General features: G+C 42.1%; 1 protein-coding gene across 2 annotated transcripts in view; it reads left to right on the top strand.

Annotated features, from left to right (window-relative positions):
• Nucleotides 1-18,511, top strand: part of CERS6 (ceramide synthase 6) — a 302,264-nt gene that overhangs the window by 268,158 nt on the left and 15,595 nt on the right. The gene's annotated exons all lie outside the window — the stretch shown is intronic.

Below are 18,511 nucleotides of genomic sequence, written 5' to 3'. Positions count from 1 at the left end.
ACATTATATATATATATATATACACACACACCTTTAAGGTACATATGTATCATTTTAACTATTGTCCTCTTTAAGCTACTTTTTTAATTACTAAAAATATTACTCCCAATTGAATCAGATAATAATGACAGAGCAGTGTGTATAAATGTATGAGTGTATGCATACATGCGTACAATGTGTTATTGAACTCGCATCAGCCAAGGGTCTTGGAAAGTTCTTTCCCAAAGTTCTAGAGGCTGTTTAAAAAAAAAAAAAAAAAGACTTAAATGAGATAACAGGGAAATAATATTGGACTGGTAATTAAGAATCCTATTCAAGTTTTCATTTGGAGATTTACTTAGTGAGTTTGAAATCACCACCCTTCTCCCTACTTTTGCTATACGGTGCACCATAAGTGAGGATAACAAAGCTTTCCTTGGCAAGAGTTTTGGTGTGTATCAAATGGGAATGCATGTAAAAGGGCCTCAACATGTTTAAAGTGCTGTATAGCACTGTTTCTAGCTTATTTGAAAATGGTGGTTCATATGTAGATGAAGGCATTATCAGACAGCCGGCTTTAGATGAGGGTACTGAGGCAGAGGAGGATTCTTTTAGGGAATAAGGCTCAAGTCAAGAAAAAGACTCTGTGAAGCAGAACAGAAAAAATTACAAGCTGCAGCATTTAGTCTGTTAGAGATGAGGATTAGCTCCTGATAGCTAGCATTTTCCTTTGAAGCTTTCCTATTAAAATGGTGTAGAGACCACTCTGGTGTGCAGGTGGCAGCCCGATGGCCATGCCACTAGCGCCTGACCCACCCATGAGCTCCTTTACTCCTGCCTTGCCTTACCCACAGAAGCCATCATTATCCTGTTACCTTGCCTGTAGTCCTTGGGGATAAATGTCTGGGTCTGACGCTGTGCTTGGGCGAATTCATCTAGAATTTGTGCTAAGGGGGTTATTGGTGGCTGCACCACTGCTTTCTCTCTACCACTGTTTTCCTGTTCCCTGTGAAGAGCTATTGCTTCCTGTCTGGCTACCTTGACCTCTTTTTGACCTGATAGCATGCCAGCCTCTTAAGAGCCATGAGCAATTGTGACAGAGACCAGACTGAGTAATGGGGTGACAGCATCTTCCATTAGAGCTGTACTCACTATGAATGCTTCTGTAATCCATAAGAGAGCCCGAGGAAAAACACAATGAAAACCTTTCAAGACTGATTCAATTAAGAGCCTCCCAGGAGAGACTGAGCACCAACAATGGAAAATTCAATATTGAGCTCATAGAAAGACACTTCATCTCATAAATGTCCTTTTTTCTCTATGTATAAGGGGAAAAAACCTGCAGTAACCTTTAGAAAAATGTGGCATTTGGTTTTTGAAAAAGATCTACCTCTTACAGATTCTTTAATACCAATATTCATAGGAAAATCATTAGGGGAGATGTGAGATTATAAAGTGAATGGTCACAGTGTCTAAAGCCAATTGTTTGGATGTGTGGTAGAAATTCAGCATGAAATTATCTTTGCCTGTAACCCTAGGTAAGGTTCAAAAAGAAGAGCGTTAGTATGGGTGCCAGTAACTCTGTTCTTTACCTTGCATGTGAATAATAAAGGAATATAATGTGCATGTGAATAATAAAGGAATATAATGTGCAAACCTTTTTCCAAAACCAAATTCAGTATTAAGCAGCATTCAGAAAACAAGCTTTTTTTCTTTGCCCCAGAAGTAGATCATAATAGTTTATCAGCATGTGTATGGTTTATAAAGGGCTTTTAAGCTGTTTATAGGAAAATATTCAGTAAGATCCATTTTTGCAGCAGGAGCAAAGTAGACTCAACAGGTGAATGTGAATTATAGCTGATGTCTTTAGGTGTGATAATGGCATCGGGGTTAGTTTTTTTTTTTTTTTTTTAAGAGTTAGAAATATTTATAGACTAAATAATACCATGTCTGAGATTAGTTTCAAAATAAGGCAGGGTAGGTGGAGGGAGGGAGAGAGATGAAAACACACTGACCATGAATTGGTCATTGATGTAGCTGCTGATAAGTGTGTGTAGGTGGTGGGATCTTTATACTATTGTATTTTCCCTTGTGTATATATTTGACATTTTCTGTAATAAAAATTAAAAACCGAAATATGAAATTTAGTTCTGGTTTGTAGACAGGATGAGAGACGCAGATTATGAATTGTTTGACTTAAGGAAGTTGAGTTGGAAGTCAAATGACTTGTGTCAAGTCCTCTGTGCAGTGGGCTCGTTATGGCTGACCAACAAGCAGAAGCTCAGTGAATCAGCTTTACTCTGAGATGCCGTATTGACAGATGGTGTGAAAATTTTAAATGGCAGATGGTGGTGATTATTAAACAATAAACAATGGCAGTTCATCAGGAACCAAAGAGAAAATAGCTACTTTTTGTTCTTGGCAGTGCATCTAAATTGTCCTTTGTTATGTAACTGGTATTTTTAACACCTTGACAGGTGTGCTCTGCTAAGACTGGGGAAGTTTAGAAGCAGACTAAGTTTTAAGGTTAACTATCATTCCTCAGAAGGGAACTTGAATATATTAAATTAAACAAACTCTCCATTGAGGGATGGACTTTGAAATAAGCATAGAACAGAACATTTTAACTTAGAATTTGCATCTCAGATGCTTTAATAGGTTATGGGTCAAGGAAAATTTCATAAGGTTCTGTTTCTAGCCAAGCATAAATTATCAAAAACTTACCCAGGCTCAGGGATAGCCACCAGGGATATAAAAATGCATGCAATACCCCTGCCACAAGGAGCATGTGCTCAGTTCTGGTATTGGACAACTCGCTGAAACCCACAGTGGAGAAAAGAAAAAGAAAAAAAGCGAGAGAAAGATTAGTCTTGTTTTCAGGATTTATGCATATTTGGTGCCTAATGAGGGGAAATCCCATGGACTTTAAATCACCTGCACATTGTCTAAGCCACGCAAAGTTGGTTCACAACAGGTAAAAATAAGTATTGATCAAGCACAGTTTGAAGAAGAAATGGGAAGGAATTGACCTTTACATTCTTAACTTCTCCTAGATAGCTTGCAATTTCTACATGATACATAGTACCTTCAGAATTAGAAAATATTAAAGCCATTCTAATTATGGAAAAACTCTATTTATCCTACAAATACTTGCAAACTTCCTATTTGCCAAACACTCTGCTAGGCAATTGAGACTAGTAAGGAAAGGGCAAATATTTCAGTCCCTACCCATATAAAACGTTCATTTTTTTTTTTAAGATTTTACTTATTCATGTGAGAGAGAGAGCATGTACAAGATGGGCGGGGGTGGGGGGGCAGGCAGAGGGAGAGAGAGAAGCAGATTCCCCACTAAGCAGGGACCCAATTCAGGGCTCAATCCTAGGACCCAGGATCATGCCTGAGCCAATGGTAGATGCTTAACCTATTGAGTAACCCAGGCACCCCCTTATGAAGCTTTTTAACCCAGAAAGGCAGACATCAGTCACACCATTACATTGGGATTATGAAAATATATGGGTTGCAGTGAGGATGTAACATATTCTGAGAGCATATTCTGAGAGTAACAGAACAAATCCCCAAAGAATGAATCTGAAGCTACCATCTGAAGAATGAGTCAGAGTCAGCTTGACCACTGGGGGTTTGTGCACCTTCTTGGGAATTAAAGGGTCTCAAAATTGTTCACAGAATAGTCTACATTTTTTAAGTATAAATAATATGGATCATCCGGTTGACCACTTTCTGACCAAATAGTGCCATATGATTTCATTGCTTACATTGTCTTTTTGTTTGTGGTCATCTGGCAACAGGGTCTGACTGGAGGACTAGTTAGAAGCTTGTCACGGCAACTGGTGAGGGAGGAGTTGGTGATGGTAGTTTCAAATAGAATAGTAGCAGCAGTAGTAGTAGCCAGAAGTAAGTGGGCTACAGTGGAATTTAGGAGATAGAGCATGTACGCACACTGGTTATTAAGGGATGGTTAAAGGAAATAGGAGTATAACAAAAGAATGATATCACAGTTCTGACTTTTAGGTCACCCAGTGAGGCCTAAAGCCATTAGCTGAAGGTAAGGAGTTGGTGGTTAGCAGGATGGACTCTTGTTAAACCTGGTGTGTGTTCAAATCCTGGCTCTCTCTGTCTGTATGACCAGCTGACTAACCTACTCACTGTAACCTCTTCTGCAAGAATTGGAAATAAAAACAATTTTATGACTCTGCAGTTATGATGGTTATTAATAGGCATAGTGGTGGTAATGGTGTCATTTACGATAGGAATAGGTTTGAGGGGGAAAATACGAATTTGGTTTTGGAAGTGCCTCATAAATATCCAAGAGGAGGTGCCAAGTTGGCAATTGTATGTATGGGTAGGAGCACTTCAAAACCAAATGAAACAAACTTAGCTGGAAAACCAAAGTGGAGAATCATAAGCATGATTTTGACCGTGTGCTCATTTGTTTCATTAGAGTAAGGTGGTAATGAAACCGAAGTCTACATAGAAATAGATAAGTGTGATTTGGGGACTACAGCCCCCAGCTCAGGCAGGCACACTTTAAAGGGATGTCCCCTTCCATATCCAAGCCCGTGGACGTGACTGTGCTGCAGGGAGCCACGGCAGTAGTGTTCTAAGCATCAGCTGTTTGGTACAGGTGTATGCAAATGACATAGAAGTCCCAATGTTATACAGCTGGCATCTGAAAACATCCATTTCAGCATTGTATTTATTTCAAAGGATGAGCACATGCTTGGCAGCTCCACAGTTTTGTGGAGGGCCCAACTTCAGTCAGGGGTTTAAGGAAAAAAAATGTGAGCTTTGACTTGACTGTCATTTGTCTTACTCTGCGGGGGGGGAAACAAATCACAGTGGATAATGATAAAAACGCACAGCGTTAGCATTTCATTGGTATTGCAGTTTGCTTCAGTTCTGCCTGTTATGGTGTTCACTTGAAACAGCTTCCAAAGTCACTTTGTATTAGCCTCAATGTGAGATTTCATTCCCTTTATTGCCTAACATTCTAATAATTTTATTTTCAAGGGCCTAATGTTCCCATTCTTTTCTCTGTTGCGTATCTAATGCTTTTGCTAAAACTAAAGCCTTAGCAGTAAACAGGCCAAAAACAATTATCAAGGCACAGTGCACTGAAAAGTTATGCCTATGGGTATAAATACTGCAGGCAAGTGTGAGGAGCAGCCCTGTTTTGTCTGTGCTTGTAAATCAGTGTATCCAGCAGGGATGCTCTGGGCTGCTGAAGTGAGGGCCATGCCTGCTGCTAGTTTTCTTGGAATGGGAACTGATGAAGCATTCCCCATTATCAACACCTAGTATACTATATGATTTATAAATGCCTTGGCAGATCCAAAGCAGCTGAAATACTGTCATTGCACTCTGAGGGCTTATGCTTTAAAGTAGGAGGCAAGGAGATTGTGCGAAAATTTCTAAAATGAGGGACACACATCAACAGGACAAGTCCTAGGAAGAGGCCAGGCACAGGAAACCAGTGCCAGCACCTTGAGGTGGGAACAGCATGGCCACTTCCTGGAACAGAAAGAAGCTTGATGAACATGTGGAAGAGGGGTAGAAGTTGAGTTTGGAGAGGTAGGAAAGAGGTCCAGATTAGGGACTTTTGTGGGCCTTTGGATGGTTTGGGATTTTATTCTAATTGCAGTGGGTGATGATTAGTAGGTTTAAAGCAGGGTAGTCGGGACACCTGGCTGGCTTAGTGGTTGGGCATCTGCCTTTGGCTCAAGGTCTGATCCTGGGATCCAGGATCGGGTCCCGCATTGGGCTCCTTGCATGAAACCTGCTTCTCCCTCTGCCTATGTCTCTGCCTCCCTCTCTGTGTGTCTCTCATGAATAAATAGGTAGAATCTTAAAAAAAAAAAAAAAAAAAAAAAAAAAGCAGGATAGTCATTCTGACAGCTATGAGTGTCCCTGAAACCTCTTAGCATCACTGCTACAGAAAAGTAGGACAGCTCCTTGCTGCCTTTGACACCTGTCTCCTCGGGATGGTTGCTTATTTGGGACTTTGGTTACCATTCCAGGTGGACTGATTTTCCCCTGTTTATATCTTAGGCCAGGAGGGCAGTGTTCGCAACAGGGTCTCATACTCCTTAGGGTCAGTCCCAACCCTCCCAGTAATAGGAAGTAGGGTAATGAAATGGCAGCTCTGTATCCCGGTGGTACTTGCCATTTCAATAAGAGGGCAGCTCAGAGAAGGCAAAGAGATTCTGTATTACTTGCTGGAGCCTTGTAAAAGTGGCTTCTCAAAAATCAACATGAAAATTCCCCCTTTATCCAGTTTCTTCTGGTGTTTGAAACATGATAAGCCCAGTGATATATCTTAGGCAACTTGATAATACTGACTGGGTCAAAAAGGAGAATATTTTTATTAAGTAAAAATCTATAGTGAACATATTCTCTTTAGCAGCATGGATGTTAGGTGACCCAAGTCCTCACAACTGGGTGATGAATCACAAACATTCACCTAACACACTGATGAAGTGTATGCTTAGGACATTGATTCCCAATGCCAAAAAGGAAAAGGAATTCTTAGGAATTTTCTTACACAGTTTTGTGACTGGGACTCATTTTTGATATGAATTACGTGTGGACAAGGATAAAGGCACCATCATCTTTTCTGGCTTTTTCATCTGTCCATACAGACACTCTCGTGCCCCTGCACTGGGCTCTCTTTATTGTCTGAATGAGTGTACAGATTCATGCTCTCTTCAAAGGGCAATTCCTACAAAATCCTGGGAGGTTAAACATAACTTTTGAGGGGGAAATAAGGAGTTACAAAGAGTGAGGTCCTCAAGTATCTCAAATTGAGGCAGTTGGAAACCTCCAACATTGAGAATTCTTATACTTAGGACTCTATTGTCCTCATTAAAGTGGGGGAGGAGAACAAAATTTACAACATGTCACACATGGCCTGGTAAATATCCTTCAGCCCCGCAGAATCACAAATGAGCCATAATCATCATGTCTACTGACAGCAGAAATGGGTGAGTAAAACATTATTCAGAATTGCTCGTAAATATTTAAAAAACGAGTACCGAAGGGAAATAGAGAACAAAACAAAACCCTCCTGTATTGGTTCCCACACTTGTCTGCACTTTGAAGTCATGGGGAACCTATTAAAGATTCCAGCTCCCAGGCCCAACCTCAAGCCATTGAAATTAGTGTCTGGGGGCTAGTCACAACCATTAATATTCTTAAGGTGCCCCACCCCCACCCCCACCCCGCCCCAGGGAATTCCAGTGAGCCACCAGACTGGGGAATGGCTGGCCTGGAGAACTGGCTCCTTGAAGCACATGGCACAGGGTGGGAAATGGAGAAACCAGGTTTCTGAGTTATTAAGGAGGATTAATTTTACTTTGAAAAACACCATCCCGATTAAAAGCTGATTTTGAGCATTCTCAGTCGATGTTACCCATTACCCAAGCTCTGGAGTATACATACTCCAGAAATCATATGCATGTTTATCAATTAACCAAAAGTATTTGTTTAAAAAAAAGAAAACGGTGTTTGTAGAGCACATGTTACATGCATCCCCCCAGACTCTTGGCCTTCACCTTCGGGGCCCCAGGACAGAAGTGCATGTGGAAGCTCACCTCTCTATCTTTGTGTTGCAAGTGTGAGCTCAGTCTAAGAACTGGGCACAATAATCTGAGGCCCCTCTGGCCTCCTGGGATTTTCCTTCTTGGATTTGTGCTTTCAGTAGCATCAGAATGCCGTGCAAAGGATACTAGCTCCTAGGAATGGAACCCTAAAACAAACCACTATGGCTCACATTCACATTCCACTCTGTCTTCATACCTCGGGCATTGCTAAGGCACTGAGGATGGGGCTTTGCCTCCTCCCCCTCGGACAGCAGAACATAAATAGGTGTTTTTGAACTGACTTGAAAGGATATTTTCTTACATAATCACCTTGAAAAAAACTGTTTGTTTTTTTTAAAAAAAAAAAAAACTTTGAAGTATTTTCTCTAATTATTCTGTATTTGTAAAGTATAGAAAATGTCTCTTTTTAACCATTTATTTGTGGGAGGGTATTTTTTTTTTGCCACTAAAAACAGTAGCCCATGGACATTCTTGATTTTAAATTTGTTGATAATGTATTTCTTTAAACATAGGCAATTACAAGTATAAATGTATGAGGATAAAGAATCATCTAAAAATATCCTTTATATGTACAGCCAGAATTTCTAGAAAGATTTCACCAACTTATGCTCTGACTGGCCACATACGGGTGTTGCTTCACTTTATGTTTGAAAACACAGTGGTTTGTCTTCTCTTTTATACACATCAGATGATTTTCTATTTTAAATGTTATCTCTTCTAATAAACATGTTAGTTTGAATGTGTTCGAACCCATAAAACATCTGAAAAAAATGCAGTGACTACTCATGTACTCCTCACCTGCATTCATCAGCTGTTAGCACTTGCGAGACCCATTGCCTGCCTTCACACACACTGCACTTCTCTTACATTTGCCAAATCATCTGAAAGCTGCACACGTCAGCCCTGAAGCTTAGCATACGTATCCCTTGCTTTAATTTTGTATGTGTTGGAGTATAAACGCCCTGGAACATTGCACCCATTTTCAGAGGCCATTTGTGTTTGTATTTCCTTTGTGAACTGTCTGTTCATATCCTTTGCCGACTTTTCCCCTCAGGATGTAGTGCTTGTCTCATCAGCATCTGTGACGTTTGTGAGTGATGCTCAGATGCTACCTGAATGCCACCGAAGCCTCCTGCCAGGGTGCTAGGCCCTGTACACCCAGGTAGCGGGGGGGTGTAAGAAACTTCTCTGTGATGTAAGGTATGGCTGTGGCCATCCTGTCCGTAAGAGTAGCAGCAGCCTCCTCCGGCTCATTGACTGTCAGACTCTGTTCTTGGTGGGGGACTGTGGAGGACTGTGGGAAGAAGTAATTGGGTTGAATGGATAAGCACAATTAAACTCCGTAACCAGTAGAAGCAGATAGACTATCTTGTTCTTTCAGCGAGATGATTTTTTTTTTAAGATTTTATTTATTTATTATTGAGAGACAGAGACCCAGGCAGAGGGAGGAACAGGCTCCATGCAGGGAGCCCGATGACGTGGGACTGGATCCTGGGTCTCCAGGGTCACACCCTGGGCGGAAGGCGGCGCTAAACCGTTGAGCCACCAGTGGTGATTTTTTGCTTTTTAGATGAACTCCCGCCTCCCCCACCCCACCACCAACACTGTATACCATCTTTTAAGTATTCAAAGAGGAGTTTTACCAAATAAAACCGCTGCCCCTAGGGCCACTACTTTGATGTGTTTGCAGTGGGGATTTCTGCAAAAGAGCCCTTTGCTCTCCAGCTCCTGAGCCTACATGCCCAGGCTGAGAGGCGAGCCCCTGGAGTCAGACAAGGGCTCTGGCTTTGCTCCTTGCGCCTTCCCTCTCTCCAAGGCAAAGGGTTTTTATTTCTTCCTTCCTCGGTGAATTGTTTGAATACACACCCTCTCTGAGTTTGCCAGCAAATAGGTCACAGCAGGTAAATTCCCATCCTAGCAATTACAGGGGAAGGGAGCTTTGCACAGGCACTTCTCCCTCCTGAGTTCGAAGGCCCGACTGTTTGTCTTTTTATTAGTGTAACATTTAATCCCAGAAATGCGGCGATATTAAATGTCAAGCTGAGTTTGTGCAAGGCCTAGCCCTCCTGCTAGGTACAGACACCCGTAACACCTCCGCCTCCAGGGAGCAGGGCTGCTCTCTCACTCCTCTCCGGCTCCCTTCCCCAGCCATCCCCTCTCCCCCATCATCCATCCCCCCTTCTCCCTCTTTCTCCATTCCCTTGACCCTTTCCCCCCTGCCCCTCAAGACAAGATTGTATGGATGTTGTACCCATGGTTTCCAGAAGCTCTTGTATCTTGTAAAATCCATTTTTCCACAAAACCATGAAATAAGAAAATAACAGAAGGTGAGTGCAGAGGCCAGGCAGGTTTCATAGTTCTTAAGCCAGTTATTAAGCTCAAAATATCAGGAACTCCGACAACAGCTCCAGACATCCCAACACAGCCATACTGCAGGGACAAGAGAGATCAAATGGGCTAATGAGGTGTGTTTATGTTGACCCCTCTACCCACTCAGAGTCCCCTCACCCATGATGACGAATGACTCCAGAGAGCTCCTTACTTTGTTCGGTTGTCATAAAAGCATCTGTCATTGGAGTGAATGCTGTGAACAGACCGTCCCAGATAAGCAGGGATCCTGGCACCGCTGGGGTGCCCTGCTTTGCCCTGGCCTCCCTCCTCCTCAGTACTCCCAGAGAGCACCATGTCCTCCACTCACATAAAGTGTGCCAGGCTGAGGGGGCAGCGGGCAGCAGCTGGTGCCACCAAGGACGAGTGCTGCCCATTCCCGTCTCCTCGTCCAGAGCAGAAGCACATCTGGCCAAGACAGGCTGCCCCCCGCACCCCCCTTTGCTCTAAGACTTAGCGGAGGTGGCTTTTGGGAAATCCATGTGGCTCTGGGAAAATCTATGTACTCTTTGCCCCCGTTAAGAACTTTAGTGGCTTTTGTTGGCACTTAACTTTCTATTACCATTCTCATATGGTTTACTCAAAATGGTAACTTACATTAAATTTATTTATGTGATTCTTTACATACTATAGTTAAATATTCATTATAGAAATTGTATGGGATCTGAAAAGCCACAGAGAAGAAAAGAAATCCCAGTCCCATAGTTCTGAGACAACCACTGTTCATAATTTGTATCTTTGTTTCTAACATTTCATGGGCTTAAAATTATGTTTCTTGACCAAAATGGGATCATTCTGCACATAATGTTTTATAGCTTTGCTTTTCTCACTTAACAGTTGTACTTACTATAAGCATTTTTCTGTCTCATTAATGTTCTTCTATTACATAATTTTATTGGCTACAGAGTATTTCGTCTTATGAAAAGGTCATTGTTTATTTGTGAGTGTCCTATTTTGGGACATTATTTAAGATGTTTCAAGCAGTGTGCTATTATAAATAATATTTAAGTGAACATCCTTGGGGCTTAATCTTTTCACAAATCCCTGATTACTTCCTTAGGATAAATGTTTAGAAACAGAATCACAAAAAAAAAAAAAAAAAAGAAAAAAAGAAATAGAATCACAGATTCAGTAGATGTGCACATTTCGATACATGTTATAAAACTACCCACAAAATACAGAATGCCAATTTATATTCCAGCCCCTGCTCCGCAACTAGATGGTGAGTTCTGTGAGGCACACTAATATGGATCCCCCACACACAGTGGGGGCAGTATTGGACATCCAGCACGAACTTAATAAAAATAAAATTAATTCCATTTAACTTTCTGGTTACCAATAATTAACCAAACTTCTCTTGATCCCGTTGGTTGTCTCCATGTTATGCAAAAGACAGGTGTGTGTCACTCAGCTAAATATCAACGATAGCAATGACCCTGATCAAAAATGCTATTACCTCAGAACTAATACTAATACTAACTAATACTAATACTAATAATACTAACTAATATACTAATACTAACCCACACACCATGTGAGGTTACAACAGTAAGTATCAGGTTAAAAGAATCTGAGGCCTTGAATATGGCCGGGAAACTTACCATTTACCATGATGCTAGTAACCTGTTGCTACAGATGAGTTGGTCACCTTCCTAAAGAGAAGAGGACTGAGGATGTGGCTGAGGATGTGGCCTGGCACCGCTAGAATGCAGAGCACTACTGGTTGATGGGGTGTAAATCCTATGTGAGCCAGTGCTGTTTCAATAAAAATAAATCAGGGCTTTATTCTCACATGAAAAACCTCATTCTTCCTATTTTTCCCTTTCCCACTGCTCTGCACCATTCTGGAGTACTTGCTTCCATGAACTACAGTCCCTTGGCATGATTTCTGAAGAGCAGCTAAGTTTCTCAAAGACACTCTTCTCTCCCTTCCTCTTGTTGTCTTCTTGCCAGAGTCTCTGTGGTAGCCTCCACCCAGCATCCCCAGACACCCTCTCTCTCCTGATGGAAACCATCCCAGTTTTTATGAGGCTTTTCTTAGATCAAGACCTTAATCCAGCTCCACCCAAATCGCCCAAAACATTCCCTTGTTTTCCACTGTAAGTTCAAATTTCTCTTCCTAGCAAGAAAGGCCTTCCACACAGTCATGCCAACTAAACGTCCCTTCTCTCATGACTGCCTTATAGGTACCCAGTTTAGCTATTCAGGATTCCTTGTGTTCACTCTGCTTTTCAGGCTATAGTAGCCTTTGCTCAAAATACTCCCTTTGCCTGAAATGCCTATTATAATAAGATACTCAACCCTAACAATCAGTGTATTTGTCTATTCTCCCGTGCTTATTTTGTAAGCTCTTCTTTATCTTAAACTCCCACTCAGGGATACAGTTGTATGGGTTGGTGAAGGAAGACCCAAGATGTCTGGTTAATTTTGGAGATTTCATTTTTTTTGTACTGAACGTAAGGTAGAGGTATATACTAGTCTTAGGGGGAAAAATTGTAAGAATACTGTTTTTGATGGTGGTATGTGTCCAGTGGCATCAAGTTATATAGTCTGTGCCTCAAGTCTTTCACACAGATTGAAAATTAACGAGAGCAACCTCGTAAAACAAGTTGTTGGTAGCTTCCAGCTTTGCTGGCTTGGAGTGTGAGCCAAGGGCTGTGGATATACTTGCAATGACCAGTCACCAGCCATGTGTGTTCCTGACTGCCTGGTTATACAGAGAACCAACTGATGGTGTGCGAGCAAGGACCTGGGCACCTAGCTGGCAGCCCCAACAAAAACTCAGTGGAGTGCTTACTAAGGAACTCCTGTAGCCATTGTATTCTGATTAAAATGCCCTGCTGTGGGACACCCGGGTGTCTCAGTGGTCGAGAGTCTGCCTTCAGATCCTAGGAGTCCCGGGATCGAGTCCCACATCGAGCTCCCTGCAGGGAGCCAGCTTCTTCCTCTGCCTGTGTCTCTGCCTCTCTCTGTGTGTCTCTTACGAATAAAATATTCTAAATAAGTAAATAGCCCTGCTTTCCCAAAGCTAGGGCTGTCCCCACTGTTTCAGAGTGCACTAGAGCCAATTATGCAAGTTTGCTGTCGTCAATATAACAGTTTCTCGAAGTTTTATGCCCTTCATTGGACATAAAATGAGACTATACATTTTGCCTTGTTTTCTACTTCCTTACTTTCCCCCATATTTCTACAAGTAAAACCAAGCTTTCCCTGGTTTTTTTGGCCTTAGCTGTTCAATTTTAAATTCAGAGAAATGAATGTGACTCACTTAGAAAAATGCACCTATGCATGTGGGCTCTCTTATACGTGGAGAAAATAATCAGAAAAAGTAAAATTATAGCTAAATCTAAAAAATAAGAATCTGGGTGGATATTTATGTTAAAGTTTAAAGAACCTTTAGTTATCATCTTATCCTAGGTTGATTTTGTAGACAAGGAATCTTAGGTTTGGGTGGGCAGGGGAGACTCCCAACATCATAGCACCAGTGAATGCAAGACTAAGCATAGAATCCAAGTGTTCAGACTTACGGTTCAGACATCATACTCAATACCATCCATTCTTTCCTGAGTAAGCTCGCTTCCCACCCACACCCCCCAGCATGTCTTTTCTGTGGAAGTAAGTCCAATAGTTAACATTAATTCAATTTCAGTAGTTAACATTGTTTTCAATTCATTTTCTAGCCAGAATGCTATGATTATAATAAATGTTTTTGTTCATCAGTTGCCCTATTATTGTTCAATGCATAGTTTTGTATTTGCTATTTTTCCTTCAAACTTCAGAAACCTGCAAAAGCAAATTTTTCTTGACTATATCTCTTCATTCACTCTCCTAGAGTTTTTTTTCCCATTTTCTTACCTCCTCCTTTTATTTGGGGGGGGGGGGGGGGGATGGAGCAGTTATTTGCTTGTTTTCCTTGATTTTCAGCTCCTTAAATCTTGGTTTTAGTAACTCTGATTCACTCTAGGGAGGCAATTCTTTATTTCACCATACTCAGATACATTTACTGTATCTCTTTGCCAACCAAATATATGGTGTAGTGTCCCTTAAGACTGCAGGCCTAGGGGATCCCTGGGTGGCTCAGCGGTTTGGCGCCTGCCTTTGGCCCAGGGCACGATCCTGGAGTCCCGGGATCGAGTCCCGCGTTGGGCTCCCGGCATGGAGCCTGCTTCTGCCTCCTCCTGTGTCTCTGCCTCTCTCTCTTTCTCTATGTCTATCATAAACAACTAAATCTTTAAAAAAAAAAAAATGGCTGCAGGCCTAGGATACATTTTCTCTTTGCAGTAGCATTTTCAAAATTCTCAGGAATATTTTCTGAAGATACATTAAAGATTGAATCCTAGAAACATTTAAGTAAAAACAGAAACAGATGATAAAGGTACTAGTAACACTTCCCAGAGATGAGGTCATTAGAATTCAGTACAACATGTGTCACAATGCCACACACCAAATCATATCCCCACACACTGAGCTACTAGAAGTGAGATTTAATGCAACCTACATAGGAGTCAGAGACCACACCCTTCTTTCCTCCCCGCCACCTCCCCTCCCCTCCCCCCCCTCCCCCCACAAGAAGCCCTGCTGTATCCTCTCTCTCTACCTACAGGCAAGGGGAAGCAGTTGGCATGGTTTAATGTGGAGAAGACGCAGGTCAGAGTCAGGACAGGAATACCTAGAACAGGGAGCATCATGGAAGCCAGAGTATTCCAGAGGGTTGGGAAACCGGGCATCATCAAACCGAGGAAACACACATGAAATATGTGGTCCAGGAAGTTAGAAGCGGTAATTATAGTCAGAATCTCAGAGCTAAGAAGACCTAAGATATGAGAAAAAGGAAGTCAATCAGGAATGAGGAGGAGGGAAGGAGGGTCTGTTTTTTGGCAACAAGATACTCTTCAGCTTATCTTTGGACCTATCAGCCAGTTGGCACACACTAGGTGAGTGGCCTATTTTTCTTAAAGGGCCAGAGGACACATGCATACACTAGGGAGGATGTATTTTTTTCATTGAAAATATAGAATTAATATTTGCTCAGTTTTGAGGGGGTTTTTTGTTTGTTTTGGGTTTTTTGGTGATTTCAGATTAACCTATTATCTGACTCATTACTCTAGGAAAACTTCTTGATAGGACAGAGAGATCTTACAACTTGGCTTCTAGGCTAATGAAGGTAGGGCTGACCAAAGTTCTGATACCTGTGGTACACACATAATTTCTTAGATACTGCTGAACTCTCTTCAAGCTTCTAAACAAAATGGGTGGATTTAGATCCCAGAATAATTAAATATGGAGATTATCCCTGAGCCAAACCTCTACTGGAACCTTCTCAAGAGATTTTTAAGAGGCAGAGGGACAGCATTCTTCCTGTCTTGTTAGCCTGCCATCCCAAACATGATGTCTTCTGAACCTCCCTGTTAGCTATTTTTTTGCTTCATAAGTTTTATGAAGAGTACACATCCTCTGTTTTGATGTAATTTTTAAAAAGAGGAGGCCAAGAGATAATATGTTTAAATTGAAAACCGGAGCACCTGAGTGGTGCCATTGGTTGAGCATCTCACTCTTGGTTTTGGCTCAGTTTATGATCTCGGGCTCTGCACTTAGCGAGGAGTCTGCTTGGGATTCTCTCTCCGTTTCCCTCTGCTCCTCCACACCACTTGCTTGCTCTCACTCTCTTGCTCTCAAATAAATAAATCTTAAAAAAAAAACAAATAAAGTATTGTGACCTTGATTAATTAAATAAGCCTTTGAGATCCTGGTCCCTTGACCGAAAAGTCAGTATTGTATCTGACCTACCAACCTTATAGGTTATTAATGAGACTAAGTCTAATAAACATGAAAATTCTTTGAACATCTTTCCAATGTAAGAATTACTGTTACTCAAGCTCTCTTAAATCATTCAGTTGACTAGATGGTGACATATTTTACTAATGCTTTCTCACTGTTTGTCTTTGGAGATGCTCATTTTAAATCTCTACGTAGAAATCCCAGCACATAGGTGTGAATGTGGGTGCTGTGTGCCTCATTTCATTTGCTAGGGAATGTGTAGACCACATCACTCCCGTGGGCTGCAGTCAAGGGAGTAACCACAGACCCACCACGCTGCAGACTCTTTGACCTAACAGCCCTTCCCACACAGATGTTGCTATTTAAAAAGCTAATGAGAAAATACAAATGGCCCCAGGTCTCAGCCACTACTTGAAGTGGAAAGCCATAATGGAGGACACCCATTCCCAAGAAGCAAGTAACCACACCGGCCCAGGTTCTGTTGTTAAGTAGCACATGGTAAGTGACGCTGTCCTATAAGGCCACCAGAGCCCAGGTGGGTTCCTTCAGGAACAAGTTCATGAACTCTAAGAATGGTCAGGCTTTTCTGTTTTGACTTAATTGATTAGACTCAGAAACTAAGGAAGACAGAATGTCTCATGCCGAGTCCACCTTGGTGGGTGCTTGGTCCTCGTTTTCTCTCACTGCTACAACAAATGCTGTTCAGATCCCCAGAGGAAGGGAATCGGGAAGAAAGGGCCAGGAGACCCAAGGCAAGCAGTGACGTTCTCCTGTTCCACACTTACCCATCACTGGTTCTCCAAGGAACGGTCCCTACCATGGACGTGAGCAAAAAGCAGCCGTTAAGGGGAAGAGTGGGCAGGTTTGGGGAGGTTTCAGAGCCTGGTTCATCCTAACCCTGTCATGATGGGGGTGATGGGTTTATACTATTTTTTTTTAAAGATTTATTTATTTATTTATTCTTTCATTCACAAGAGACACAGAGAGAGAGAGGCAGAGACACAGGCAGAGGGAGAAGCAGGCTCCATGCAGGATGCCTGACGCGGGACTCGATCCCGGGTCTCCAGGGTCACACCCTGGGCCGAAGGCGGTGCTAAACCGTTGAGCCACCCAGGGTTCCCCTGGTTTTATACTCTTTTAGAAAACTGGAAGAATCATTTCCTGGAATCTGAGACTCTGTTAGATGTCTAAGAGATAGCAGGCACAAGTCTGTCTCTCCCACTTTCTCCCATTTTGAGAACAAGATCTTCACTTTTATATCTTAAATATTTCGTATACGTGACAAGCTAATAGAGGCATTATGCGATGTTCAGTAAGGGAGATCATTCTGTCAGGATTGAAGATTTGATTGGGGTGGGTCACATGGGAAAAACAGTTAAATGAGCTAAATGGGTCATTTAAGCAAGAGGGGCCTGGTATGGCTATCAGAAAGCAGGTGGTGACCCCGAGAGATAAAAATTCCAGGATAAAAGAGCAGGGAATGACAGGCCACGGGAAGCACAAATGTTAGAACAGCAGGTGTGTTTGTGTACTTTTTCTGTTGTAACATGGCAGTGGTTGACCCTGTACCGGGGCCAAGGGTCAAGGACTATGGAAAGGTCTGGGGTTGCTGAATAAAGACCATAGGAATGACAGGACCTGAAGGCCTAGACAAGTTGTCAGGTAGGCTCAAATCCCAGCTGGCCCCCACCTACTAAATCTGACCTTGGCGTAATTACTTACATTCCTGTGTTTTAGTTTCTTCATCTATATAATAGATAAATCAGGGACGCCTGAGTGGCTCAGCAGTTGAGCATCTGCCTTTGGCTCAGGGTGTGCTCCTTGCATGGAGCCTGCTTCTCCTTCCTCTGCCTATGTCTCTGCCTTTCTCTGTGTCTCTCGTGAATAAATAAAATCTTTAAAAAATAATAAAATAAAATAGACAATTCAAAAAAATATTTAGGATTGTGTGAGCCCATGTAAAGCCTGAGCCCCATCTCCTGGCATATAATTAATGCTCAATAAATACCAGCTAGTGTAAGTATTACTATTCTACAGTGATCTCACAGGGATGTTGAAAAGACTAAGTGAAACAAAATATGTAAATATGTTTGGCACAGTACTCAGCACAGAGTAATTACTCAGTAAAGAACAGCTATAGAGGACCAGGCAAAAGTCTGTTTTAAGGGGCATGAGGGCAACAAAGAACCAGGCAGAGGGTTGAAAGCAACCATGTTGGAATCAGAATACATCCCGAAGAACGTGGCCTTGGCTAGAGACTCAGTTTGGCAGATGATTAAGATAGACAAGCGGACCAGGCGGTGGAGGGGTTGGTCAGGCAAACAGCAATGGAGCACCCAGAGGGCAATGACCAATTTTGAGAAAAACATTTGCCACAGCCAAGAAGTCACGACCTGCAAGAGTCTACGTGACCAGTTCCCAAGTCTGGCTAGGCTAGGACTGAAAAGTAAAAATACATGAGTTGGCCCCACTGTGTCACATTCTAATGGAAATATAGGCAGAACCAGGTACGTCCATTGCTGAATGAAAGATAGATGGTTCATCCGTGTTGAACTCTAGCTTCCTGTGAGAGAAATTGCTTCTCTGATACAGACGTCGTAAGTCTCTTGATCAAAATAATGAGGTACTCAGGCTACAAGCTATCCAGAGCTGTCCTCCTAAGACGCTTGCCCACAAACAGTGGTGTCTTGGAGAAACCTGTGCTGCTGGTGAGACTGCCTTGTTAAAAGAAAATAAGCATGATTTTAAGC

The sequence above is a fragment of the Canis lupus genome, chromosome 34 (assembly GCF_048164855.1).
Source record: "Canis lupus baileyi chromosome 34, mCanLup2.hap1, whole genome shotgun sequence".
In the NCBI taxonomy this organism is placed as follows: Eukaryota; Metazoa; Chordata; class Mammalia; order Carnivora; family Canidae; genus Canis; species Canis lupus.
Note: the sequence above shows the minus strand (reverse complement) of the source record. Positions and strands in the feature narration are given on the sequence as shown.